This window comes from Psammomys obesus, unplaced genomic scaffold, assembly GCF_907164565.1.
Source record: "Psammomys obesus unplaced genomic scaffold, mPsaObe1.curated_primary_1811, whole genome shotgun sequence".
Lineage (NCBI taxonomy): Eukaryota > Metazoa > Chordata > Mammalia > Rodentia > Muridae > Psammomys > Psammomys obesus.
Window position 1 is genome coordinate 23,456,789 of NW_026585689.1, and position 13,812 is coordinate 23,470,600.

The following is a 13,812-nucleotide window of genomic DNA, read 5'->3' on the forward strand; positions in this document are numbered from 1 at the left end:
TAGTCTCCATGTGGCTTCCCTAGTTACCTGATCTTTGGTTACTTCTCCCTGGTGGAGCTACCTAGCCAGTCCATAGAGTAAGAAAGTCCGGGCAATCCTGATGGGACTTGATAAGCTAGAGTCAGACAGTAGGGGAGAAAGACTCCCCCATCTCTGGACTATAGGAAAGGAATAGGAGAGGAAGAGGGAGGGAAGTTGGGATTGGGAGGAGATGAGGGAGGGGGCTACAACTGAGATACAAAGTGAATAAATTATAAATAATAATAATAAAATAAATTTAAATATAAAAGAAGAAAAGGCAGAAGAATCTCTGTGTGATGGAATGTAGCTTGGTTTAAAAATATAGTTTCAAGTATCCCTAGTCATATACAATGACTCTATTTCAAAGATTATATATATATCATTATTCAGTTAATGCATAAAAGAGTACTATAGCAAATTAAATCAAAGTTTTGAGTTTATATGTTTTAATTAATCAATAATGGAAAGCAATGACTGGAGATGGTAGGTCATAACTACAATTATAGCACTTGGAACATAGAAGAATCACCTTGACTTTGAAATTGGCTGGGGCTCCATAATAACTTTTGAGATATTCTGGGAAACCTTGTCTGAAAAAAATATTGAATACCTGAAAATGACAAAATGTCTGCCTAAATATATCTGTGCAATGAAATTTATAACTTATCCTTCTTTACATGTTATTATGAATAAAAGACATATAATTGAGAACTTTAAAAACTGACCAGGAATGAAGAATAAGATGCTTAACTTTTTTTAATTTATCTAAGCTCACCAAATTGTCTTATATACTGAGATAATTGTCAGGCTGTTTGTGTGTGTGTGTGTGTGTGTGTGTGTGTGTGTGTGTGTGTTCTCTAGAGTGTACCTTAGAGTATTATTTCATAAACACATCTAATAGTTTTTGTAAGAGCTGATTGTTAATCATAAACTCACCATATGATAGTACTTATCTTGATAGTTTTACTTCTCAAAATGACAGAAGAAAAATAATGCATATAAATCAAATCCCAATTCGAATCTTGCATGTCTCCTTATTATGTGGTTTCCTATTAAAGGTTTTATAGGAAATGAATCTCAAAATACAGATAAAGAAATCATGAAAGGAAAAATTTAGAAAAAAGTATTGAAATATTTAAATCAAAATTGAAAGTTAAATTTTATTTAGAAATTAGGAAAAAAAACAAGTAAAACTTGTTAAGCAATTACTTTCAAACACATAAGTATCTAGTAGAAAACAGGCAGAAAAAAAGTAAATCATCCTCCCAGTACACTGAGCTATTTCTGATAGATAACAATGACACATTATTTACCAAGTTACAAAGGTGAAAGTTTGTGAAAAAGATATATATCAATATATCAGAAAAGTATAACTATTCTAGATTTTAAGATGTATCTTCCTTCTTCTAATTGATGTCTCTGCATCTACTCAACACCTTTCCTCCACTACTTTTTCTTTGAACTTCTCCAATTTTATCCTGATGGCTTATTTCGCTTGCATAATCTCCACTTAACCTTTAATATTGCACATCCCAAATGAAATCATCATCAGTCAATTTGTCCAAGAGAACAAAGGGAAAATAGAGCAGAAAACATGCCAAGGAAATTCTTGTTAAGAATATGATAATTGAACAGATGTTAAACTACATCAAAAAAGATCAAAATGAATTAATAAATCAGCCAAACAGAAGTCATCCAGACAGAAAGCAAAAGGGTGTTGTTTCAACTGGGTAAACACACTTCTTTCTTCTTCCTCTTTTCCTGTTATTAAACGTATGCAGCTCCTCGGGATGTTGCATGCATTTCTTAAGAGATATACTCATATGACAGCCTGATAAGAAGCAAAGTGCTAAATAAATGCCATGAAGAGATTATCTCTTAAATCTATATAGTCAGTGATTATGATTAACATAGATTGCACCAATTGTTAAGATATTCTTTCATTTCTATGCTGTTTGATTTGCATAGCATTTGCCCCTGTGCCAGTGAACTGAGCCTTGCGAGTGAGACTGCCAGCCATCACACAGTGCCTTCCAGTGGCAGACGGCACAGATGAGTAAAATGCCCTCAAAAGAGCTTAACCTTAGTAGGGCCATGGAACTGGTAACAAAACTGGAAGTTAGCTTCATCCACAGTGACCCAGGCATCTGTGAGATCTGTTGTTATGGGAAACAATGACTCAAAGTATGCCACACACAGGACAGGTTGCAAATGCACCTGGTAGCCTTCTGGCTAGTACAAAGGGCCAAATGTTGGGAAAATCAGAGTGTAACTACTAGATAACTTCTGTGTCAGAGTGTAGATCAGAAAAAGCTGTGGATTACTGTGGTGTGCCTTCAAACAATTTGAAAAATCAAAACATGAACTGAAGGTTATTTGAACAATTTGATGAATAATTTGTATTACAATGTATGCCTTTAGTTATCAAACTTACACAATTATGCAGTCTTGTTTGGGGAGGTATGAGGTCAAAAACAGAAGGGCACTGATTATACATGACTATTTAAGTTGTGTTTTAAGTTAATTTAGATTGGAGAAAATTAACATTCAATTTCTCAGTCAGATTAGCTTCACATCCAGAGTAAAATACTCCCCTGTGGTTGGTATCTGCTGTATTGTAGCAAGATGAAACCAATGTAAACATCCATTACATCTTAAAAAGTAATGGTGTAAACTAAAATAGAATAAATTGTTATTTGTATGTAATAATATATATTGTCATTGTCCAATTGCTAAATACTTTCATGTATTACTCCTAGTATTAACAAACAAATCTTTTTTTTTTTTTTTTTTTTTTTTTGAGGGCCTCTGAAAGGCTCTGCCTTGAAGACTATCAAAGCAGATGTTGAGACTTTTGGCCAAACTTTGGGCAGAATGCAGGGAATCTTATGAAAGAAGTAGGAAATAGTAAGATCTGGAGAGGACAGGAGGTCCACAAGGAGAGCAACAAACCAAAAAATTTGAACACAGGGGTCTTTCCTGAGACTCATACTCCAGACAAGTACCACTCATGGAGATAACCTAGAACCCCTGCACAGTTGTAGCCCATGGCAGTTCAGTGTCCAAGCGGATTCCATACTAATGGGAACAGGGACTGCTTCTGCCATGAACTGATTGGCCTGCTCTTTGATCACCTCTTCCTGAGGGGGGAGCAGCCTTACCAGGCCACAGAGGAAGACAATGCAGTCATTCCTGATGAGACCTAACAGAATAGGATCAGAAGGAAGAAAAAGAAACCCTCCCCTACCTGTGTACTTGGGGAGGGGCATGCGTGGAGGAGGAGGAAAGGGGGGTGGGAGGGGAGGAGGGAGGGAGGGAACTAGAGGGGGGATACAAAGTAAATAAAGTGTAATTAAAAAATAACAATGTTAAAAAAAAGAATGAAACAAGCTACTTTCTGAACAGAACACCAACAGCACAGACTCTAAGAGCAACAATCAATAAATGGGAGGAAATGAGAGAGGAAGGCTGGGATTGGGAGGGAATAAGGGAGCGAGATACAGCTGGCATTGATTCTAATTTTAAGCTTAATTTTTAAGTGTAGTAATTTGGGGAACAATGTTGGACACGTGGTCCAAGCCTCCATATTCAGTACTCTGGAAACTGTGACAGGAGAATTTTCACTAATCCAAGGAAAGAGACCAAGCTACAAAGTAACACTGTCTCAAAAACAAAACAAACAAACTGTACAAAAGATTGGTTTCTGTGTTAAAATATTTTGGATTTCCTGGTTGTATGATTCTAAAATTTTTAAAAATTATATACATTTCAGTTATTTCTGCATGATGAAAGCCAATGAAATGTGAATGTTTCATTCCTTAACTAAGAGGTTTTTGGCTTGTTTACAGAAATGCATCTGGAAATTCTTCCTTCTATATTGCTGCTATAGAATTATTTTATGCATCTAATTTACATGCATAGAAAAGTACCAATAAAACTAGTGAAAAGTTAATTGCTGTCAACTATAGATGACATCACATTTCTATGTTATAATTACCATATATTAAGTCTCAGAGAAAGCAATGCTACTAGTCAAATATGCAAACTTGCATTTTCATGATGATTTTTCTTTAAAATACTTAGTTTATAAATAATTGTCAAACCCATAATTCAAAAGTGCTTCCTTTTTGTTGTGAATGTATGTCACAAAAAGAATAGTAGTTTTCGATATTCCACTGTTTAATAGTTAATATAAATAATATTTTTAAAATGTAAATAAAAATTATTCATACTTAAGGTTTTATAAAATTAGTTTTACATGACATGTCTTCAATACTTCTTATACCACATTTTATTTTCACATTTTTATTTACTTTTTATTTTCACCTTTTTCACTTCATACAGAAGGCAAATTTTCATTGTCTTAAAAACTTTGTTGTTGTTCATAGTCATAATAACATTGAAGATAATTTTTTGTGTATTAGTTAAATCTAGTAGGAATATTATATTCTTCTTTTTGTTCTCTGTATGCATCCACCTTGATCTCTTTTTAAATTATTTCTTTTTAATTGTGTGTGTTTGTTTGTGCACATGCCTATAGGTGCCTCCTGGCTTCAGAGTATGTGATTCCTACTTTCACTAACCAGTAGTGTTCTGCTGCCTAATTTGAATTCTAGCAAATGAACTACGGTTCTCTGAATTGCAGTACAAGATTTTAGTCGCCAAGCTACCTCTCTAGCCATTCCATCCTGATTTTACTATTCTTGGAGTTTGCTCTGGAGGGTTAGCTGGGAAAAACAAAAAGGAAATTCTAAATAGACATTAAAGTTTATCAAAATTTCAATTTGGTGGAAATCAATAGTAGCTACATGGGAAAATTTGCATGTTTTTCTTTGATAGTCCATTACTCACACACACACACACACACACACACAGGATGTGGATTTCTTGAAAAGACACTAAAAATAGTTCTTTCTCAATCTGATTATTCTAGATCACTATGGGACAAGTTATCAAAATTATAATATCACTCAAAAGACTGTCATTTATGTAAAAAGTCACTTGAGATAATATTTAATTTCTGAGTACTGCAATTTTTAGAAGACTGTGTTTAAAATGCGTATATGATAATCTTTCATCTCAAAGGCAAGTTTTCTTTGTTTTCAAATCTAATTATAGTATCAAAAGCCACTCAATATTTTCTTACTGATTGTCCAGTACGGTAACAAGAATTTAAATGGGATGGTTTCCACCAGCCAAAGAGCAGGACATTCTGTATGCTAGAGATGATCCACAATACAAAAAGTTCTAAGGAAAGTAACAGAATTCTTCTCAGCCTCTATCAACTTAGGTGCTGTAGATGAGATGGAATGTTCAAGAACAGAAGTTTGTAGAGATCATTTATTGTAAACAGTTACTGTTACTCCCAATAACATAACATGGGAGAAGATAAAGGTACTGTTTCTATCTAGTGTTAAGAATGACTGACTGCAATAAAATTATATTCATTTCAGTTTTAGAAACTTGGAAACATGTAGATTCATTCTGAATTCTGAGTTAAGAATTCTTGGTCAAGAAGATGCAGTATTAAGCATCTTAGTTAGATAGGTGTGCCCCTGGGGTCCTGTCTATATTCCAAGAATCACAAGTAAGTTCTACGATCATTTATTCATCAGATCTGTGGCACACAAAAGATGATCTTCTTCAGAGCATACATTGGGCCCAAATAGAAAGTTATACCACAATTAAAAGAAATGTTAAATCAACATTTCCAGGAAATGTGGAAGACAAAAGGCTACAACTTAAATTAAGAAGAAATATAATATGAAAAAAATATATATAAGGATATTTTAACAATGATATATTTGCTAAAGATGCTTTCCACATTCATAGAGTATGGCACTTAACAAACTAAATTTTAAGCACTTACTTATCCCACAAGTTGTAAAACTGTCTGATAAAATAAGGACCATTCTTGGCTATAACCCGGAACCCCTGCTCACATGTAGCCCATGGCAGCTCAGCATCCAAGTAGGTTCCCTAGTGAGGGGAACAAGGACTCTCTCTGACATGAACTCAGAAGCTGATTCTTTGATCACCTTCCCCTGGTGGAGGAGCAGCCTTGCCAGGCAACAGAGGAGAATAATGAATCCAGTTCTCATGAGACAGGATAATCTATGGTCAGATGGAAGGGGAGGAGGACTCTCCCTATCAGTGGACTTGGAGAGTGTCATAGGAGGAGATAATGGAAGTAGGGTGGTATTGGGAGAGGAGCAGGGAGGGGGTTACAGCTGGGATACAAAGTGAATAAGCTGTAATTAATATAAAGAGCAAAAATTTAATTAAAAAATAAAGAATATGCTATATTTCTTCAGTATTCTACCTGGAATACTGGAGAAATAGAAAGTATAAATAGCAGAAAAGATGGGTGAAAGAGAAAGTGTCATATATACACACATATGTATATAGCATATCACATATAATATATATCACATAACTTGTATGTAAGAAAAGGGAACAATGGTTACAAATTTAAATAAAATTGGAATAGCATTTCTATATTTTTCTTTTACTGAAAATAAATTTAGTTTTTATACAAAATATCCTGATAATAGTTAACCTTATTCCAACTTCTCCCAGATCCTTCCTGCCTACCCTACAATCCAGTCCCCAAATTTTTTTTCTTTCTTTCCTTAAAAAGCCTTCAGACATCTTACAAATAGAAGATTAGACTAATATAGGGTAAAACAAAACCAAATCTGAATAGAACAAAACAAAGGAAAGGAATAAAATAGACAAAAAAAATGAAAGAAAAGAAACACTTATGGATGCAGAAACAAGCTCACACACAAACTTCATGAATCCCTAAAACTGGAAACTATGTAAAAGAAATGGAAGAGTGACACATGCCTGATAAAACCTTATGAATAGAAGAACTCTCAAAATGGCATTGAGTTCCTCTGTGTATGCCATCTACTGCTGGGCAAGGGACCTACCCTTAATAATAGTTCTGGGTTAGAGGTGGGGGATTGTATTCACTGTCCTTCTCAGCTCTGGGACCCCATGGATCTGGGTTCTTGCAGTCATGGTACACACTGCCACACCCTGTGTGAACTCTGTGTGAGTTCATATGTTCATCAGTCTTTTGTATCTGGAATGCACTATGTATCCTTGGCGTCCTCTTGTAGAGAAAATTTAATCCAGCAACATGAATACTGTGGCAAGGGATCACATCCAAAGACCTAGGTCTATGTAATCCAGCTGAAATACAGACACAACCTTAGTACACACCTTTAATTCCTCTGGTTGGAAAACAGAGAGACTTTTAGTACACCCTTTTAATCCCAAACAATGATATCTAATCTGGAGCAGACAAAATAATGGATCAGAGAAAGATTTGACAGAATGATTCAGAGATATCATGTACCCCACTCTCACAAGAACAGACAAGAAAGAGAAACTACTTGAGAGAAGCACAGAGACAGGGAGGGAGAAAGTTTGTGGAGACAGTAGAGTAGAGGAGGAGGTATAGTACAGGGATACAGTTGAGTCTGTGGGGACAGTATAGTAGAGTTCAGGATTACAGTTAGCTCAGGGTAGTCTGGTAAAGTTCAGTTGAGTGCAGTTGGATAACGCAGTTCAGTTCCTGGAATTCAGTTTTTCCAAGCTGACCTATTCAGTGAGAAGCAGAGAGAAGTTAGTTTTAATCAGTCAGCTTGGAGTATCAGTTTTATAAAAGACCCCTGGGCCCAGATATTTTGGTTCTGTTGTTCTTCTTGTAGAGCTCCTGTCCCCTCCAGGTATTTCATCTCCCCTTTCTTTCATAAGATTCCCTGCACTCTGTCAAAAGTTTGGCTATGACTCTCAGCATCTGCTTTAATATCCTGCTGGGTAGAGTCTTTCAGAGTCATTCTGTGGTAGGGTCCTGTCCTATTCACTATTTTCTCCCTCTTCCAACGTCCATCCTGTTTTGTCTTTCTGAATGAGGATTGATCATCTTACTCAGGGTCCTCCTTCTTGCTTAGCTTCTTTAGGTGTACAGATTTTAGTATGATTATCCTATATTACATGTCTAATATCTACTTATAAGTGAGTATATACCATGTGTGTCTTTCTGCTTCTGGGATACCTCACTGAGGATAGTCTTTTCTAGTTCCCACCATTTGCCAGCAAATTTCATGATTTCCTTGTTTTTAATTCCTGAGTAGTACTCCATTGTGTAAATATCCCACAATTTTTGTATCCATTCCTCAGTTGAGGGACATCTGGGTTGTTTCCAGATAATGGCTATTATGAATAAAGCTGTTATGAACATGCATGGAGATAACCTAGTACCCTTGCAGAGATGTAGCCCAGGGTAGTTTAGAGTCCAATTGGTTCCCTAGTAAGGGGAACAGGGGCTGTCTCTGATATAAACTCAGTGGCTGGCTCTTTGATCACCTCCCCCTCAGGGGGGAGCAGCCTTAACAGTCCACAGAAGAAGACAATACAGGCAGTCCTGATGAGACCTGATAGGCTAGGGTCAGATGGAAGGGGAGGAGACTGGGGAAGGGGCAAGGGAGGAAATGGGGTAGGAAGGGTAGGATTGGGATGGGACAAGGGAGGGGGTTACAGCTGGGATACAAAGTGAATAAATTTTAATTCATAAAAAAATAAAGCTGCTACAAACATGGTTGAGCAAATGTCCTTATTGCATACTTGAGCAAATTTTGGGTATATGCCTAGCAGTGGTATAGCTGGGTCTTGAGGAAGCACTATTCCTAGTTGTCTGAGAAAGCACCAAACTGATTTCCAGAGTGGTTGTACAAATTTACATTCCCACCAGCAGTGGAGGAGGGTTTCCCTTTCTCCACAACCTCTCCAGCATGTGTTGTCCCTTGAGTTTTTCATCGTGGCCATTCTGATGGGTGTAAGGTGAAATCTCAGAGTCATTTTGATTTGCATTTCTCTAATGGCTAATGATGTTGAGCATTTCTTTAAGTGTTTCTCTGCCATTCGATATTCCTCTACAGAGAATTCTGTTTAGCTCTGTTCCCCATTTTTTAATTGGATTACTTGGTTTGCTGCTTTTCAGCTTGTTTAGTTCTTTATATATACTAGATATTAGCCCTCTGTCAGATAAAGGGTTGGTGAAGATTCTTTCCCAATCTGTAGGCACTCCTTTTGTTTTGATGATGGTGTCCTTTGCTTTACAGAAGCTTTTCAGCTTCATGAGGTCCCATTTATTGATTGTTGCTCTTAAAGCCTGTACTGTTGGAGTTCTGTTCAGGAAGTTATCTCCTGTGCCAATGAGTTCTAGGCTGTTCCCCACTTTTTCTTCTAACAGATTTAGCGTATCTGGTTTTATGTTGAGGTCTTTGATCCACTTAGACTTTAGTTTTGTGCAAGGTGATAAATGTGGATCTATTTTCATTTTTCTGCATGTAGACATCCAATTAACCTGGAAACAACCCAGATGTCCATCAAAGGAGGAATGGGTACAAAAATTTTGGTATTTTTACACAATGGAATACTACTCAGCAATCAAAAAAGAGGAAATCATGAAATTTGCAGGCAAATGGTGGGATCTAGAAAAGATCATTCTGAGTGAAGTATCCCAGAAGGAGAAAGACGAACATGGAATATACTCGCTTATATAGACCTAAAAGATATGATAAACATAATGAAATCTATACACCTAAAGAAGATAATCAAGAAAGTAGACACGAGGTATGATGATTAATCCTCATTTAGAAAGACAAATGGGATATGCATTGAACATATGACAGGAGTCTACCGCAGAAAGCATCTGAAAGACTCTACCTAGCAGTGTTCCAAAGTAGATACTAAGACTCATAACCAAACCTTTGGCAGAGTGCAGGGAATCATATGAAAGAAGGGGAGTTTGATGTGGAAAGGATAGGAGCTCCACATGGACCAAACATATCTGGGCACAGGGTCTTTTCTGAGATGAACACTCAACCAAAGGCCATGAGAGGATAAAACCTAGAACCTCTGCTCGGATGTGACCCGTGATAGCTCAGTAATCAATTGGTTTCTCATAGTAAGGGGAACAAGGACTACTTCTAACAAGAACTCAATGACTGGCTCTTTGACCTCCCCACCTCCCAAGGGAGGAGAAGTACTGTTAGGCCACAGTGGAGGACTTTGCAGCCAGTCCTGAAAATACCTGACAAAATGGAGTCATATGAAAGGGGAGGAGATCCTCCCCTATCAGTGTACTTGGAAAGGGACAGGGAGGAGATGAGGGAGGGAGGGTGGAATTGGGGAGGGAATGAGGGATACAGCTTGGATACAGAATTAACAAAATGTAACTAATGAGAATAATAATAATAATAATAATAATAATAATAATAATAATAATAAATCAGTCACTTTGTAGATAAGTTTTGAGCCAGAACAGCTGAGCTGAACCAGCCAGGCAGAGTTCAGAAAGAGCTAGAAAGGTTGAGATTATTCATAAGTAATTCTAGGAGACTGACAATATTATAGGCCTACATTAGCAAACTGGGGCTGGAAGTTGAAGCCTTCAAGGTCTGGACTGAGAGAAGAAAAGATTACATGAAGGCTAGAAGCATCCATGCCTGGGCCTGGGGATACTCTGGGTTGGCCCAAATCATATATTAGTAAAGCTTGGATACTACTCTCATCTCATCTCCCCTCATCTGAGGAAATATATATATATATATATCCTTTATCACCACAGGCTGTTACAGTCTTTCTGCCCTCTCTTTCTTCAGTTAAATGGGCCCTGAAGAAAAGAACTTGATGAAAACAAAAACAAACAAACAAACAAACAAAAAACATTTAGGGCTGAGTACACCAATGTCTGTCACTCTCTGCACATTGTCCAGCTGCAGGTTTCTGTATTTCTTCTCATGTACTGCAGTAGGAAACCTCTTGAGTACAACTGGTCAAGATACTACTCTCTGTAGTTATTCAGACTGTAGCCTGCTTATCTAAAACTTAACAGTGAAAATCCAACTATAATCAAACACGTATTGTATTTGTCTTTGGGGCTCTGTTTTTTCACTAAGGGTGGTTTTCTCTGGCTCTGTTTATTTACCTACAAATGTAATGATTCATTTCAATAGCAAGTAACAGTCCCATTGTGCATACAAACCATATTTTATTCACTCACTCACTCACTGGCAGACATCTATCTTCTTTCCAATTTCTTACTGTTTTGAATAGAGCAACAATAACCATGATTGAGCAGATGCATGCCCAAAATTGTTATTGCTGGAACTTGAGGTATATCTATTCTCATCTTTCTTTGGAACCACCACAATGACTATTAGAAATTATGGACATGACTATATTGCAGTACAAAGTCTAGCTAAGTACTCATTTTGATGTTGATGAAATATGAACAATGCCTATTTTCCTAGATACTTTTCACTTCTGTACAGTTACACATCATGTAGCAATGCTTGGGTCAGTGACAAGTAGCCTGTGCAATAGTGGTCATATATGCTCAAAACATAACAAAAACAACAAATGGCACATTTCTCAGAGGTGTCCTGTGTTAAATGACTTAAGGCTGCAATTTGTATCAGGGTTAACTCTTATCTCTGCCTTTCTAAACATTCTGTGTCCTTTTACCACAATAGCTATGCTTAAATTTTTAAATAAGCTGAAAATATTGCCTAAGATTGGTATAGCTGGATATTGAGATATTCCCATCTTCCTCAGGTGGTTGTACAAGTCCACACTCCCATCAGTAGTGGATGAATATTCCACATCCTCTCTGGCATGAATTATCACACATTTATTAGCAATCAGAAATTTAATCATTATAAGAGACACAGAGATAAATTAAGTTTGTTTGACTTTATCCAAATAAGACCAGGGCTTTGAGGTGCATTATATTAGTGTCAAATATGTATAATGTTTGTAAGAGTACTGAAATTATTATTTTAGGTAGTAGCATTAGTGCCCTCTTAGAGACCTCCTTAATGGCGTAACTGGTTTCCTGGACCAGAGATTACTGAGCAACAAACCAGCTCACTAAGTACATAAATATCCATTCAGTTCTGATCTATTCTTCATCATCTTTTCACACTGAGGCTGTTTGTGTCTTGTCCAATGAGTAGAATGTCTTACATGAGACAAATAGATATTATTTTAGTTCAGTCTTCTAGTTGGTATTCATTGATTGGAAAACTGAGACTGTAAGATGTATCATTTTAAAATGTGTATCAGTTCATATTGTTTTCTTTTTAATTTGGTTATTTCTTAAAATTCATTTGCTCATCTACTGTCCTTTGATCTCATGGATGTGTGTATTCCCTGGAAAGTAAGATTTCATTGAGAAAGTTAATCAATGAACAATCTACAGAATACCCAACTTTGGATGCCATTATCCATGTCAGATGAGCCATAACTACCTGTAAATTGAACTTCAGAAGCTCTTATGTGTCCTTCTGTCTTCTTTGAGCACCTATCCACATGTGTGAAAATCCACACACATAAGTATATACACATACATAATTAAAACAATGGAAAATAAAGCTTAGAAAAAGATGTCTTTGAATGTATTCTGTAGTTTTGATTAATGGTCATTAATTTTTACTTTGAGTTTACCATGGCAACTAACAGCTTCAGGAAATTTCTACCTTATAAATAGGAAATATGGCAATGAAGGAAAGCCAATTTTAGAAATTCAAATTTAAAAAAAATCACATTAATTTGTGATCAGTATGAACTGAATATACAGTGAATCTTTTAAAACTATATTTAAATAAAATTTTTGTCCATAATTCACAGACATTAATTAAGAAATTAGAGTGAGTCTGCTCCAGCTTCCTCTCCTATGTACTCATTGAACTGTTTTGGTCTGATATGGCTTCTTGTTAGGTGGTTTCTCTTCAATTGCATTTCATGTCAGTAGTGTCTGACTACGAGTGTGTCTGAATTACAGCACAGGCTTGGTCCAGAGCCAAGATGAGAAACTGCTTAAGAAGTCCTGTGTTTCCAGAAAAAGAAATTATGTTAAAATACTTCTGTCATGAGAATCCCAGCCTATCTTTAAACTCTTTCATCATCTCAATGTGGCTTTGATTCTCAGTAAAAAGGCTAATGTCTTGAAAATCACCCAAAATCTCTCAAGTTGAGGATGCTCAAAGTGGTTTTTATTATCTTTGCACTTTGATAGAGACTTGCTCTGTGTGAGCATTCATTTTGATTTTGGCAGATTAGGAAAATGGATAATAACAATAGGCAACAACTGGGCTATTGTGAATGTATTACAAGTAAGTCAGCCCCTTATTTTAAGTTCAAATTGGTTTAATCATGGGTCATTAGGCAATACAAACCTAACGCTAGGCTTTAAAGTTTAGCTATAATGAGAGAACTGAGAAATTATCATACAATGTAGATAATCATTTATAAATATCAATAAAATGTGAAGCAGTTTCTTTTGCAAAAATTAATTCAAATGAGCTTCATATATTTTTCTTTTTATAAAGAAGGAATATAATGGAGAGATTTGATGTCAAACATTAATAGAAAATACCAGGTGCTGGAAAATTGTTTCTTTCACTTCCTTACTCATAAATTTAAATAGCTCTCTCTATTGGATAAGAGTACTTTCTGTGAAATCATGAGAACTGGATCTCAAATCCACAATACCCATATGAAAAGCTGGGCATAGTTGCACTGGCCTGTAACTCCACTGTTAGAAGACAAAGGCCGGTGGGTATTGGGAGCTCAGTGGTCAGCCCACCTAAGAAAAACATCGACCTTCAAGTCCAGTGTTTAAAACAAAATTTATTATCAATCTGCTTCTCCAAATTGTTATATTATGGTCAGAAATAGATATATGATTCTATGTAAAAAACAATAGTCATG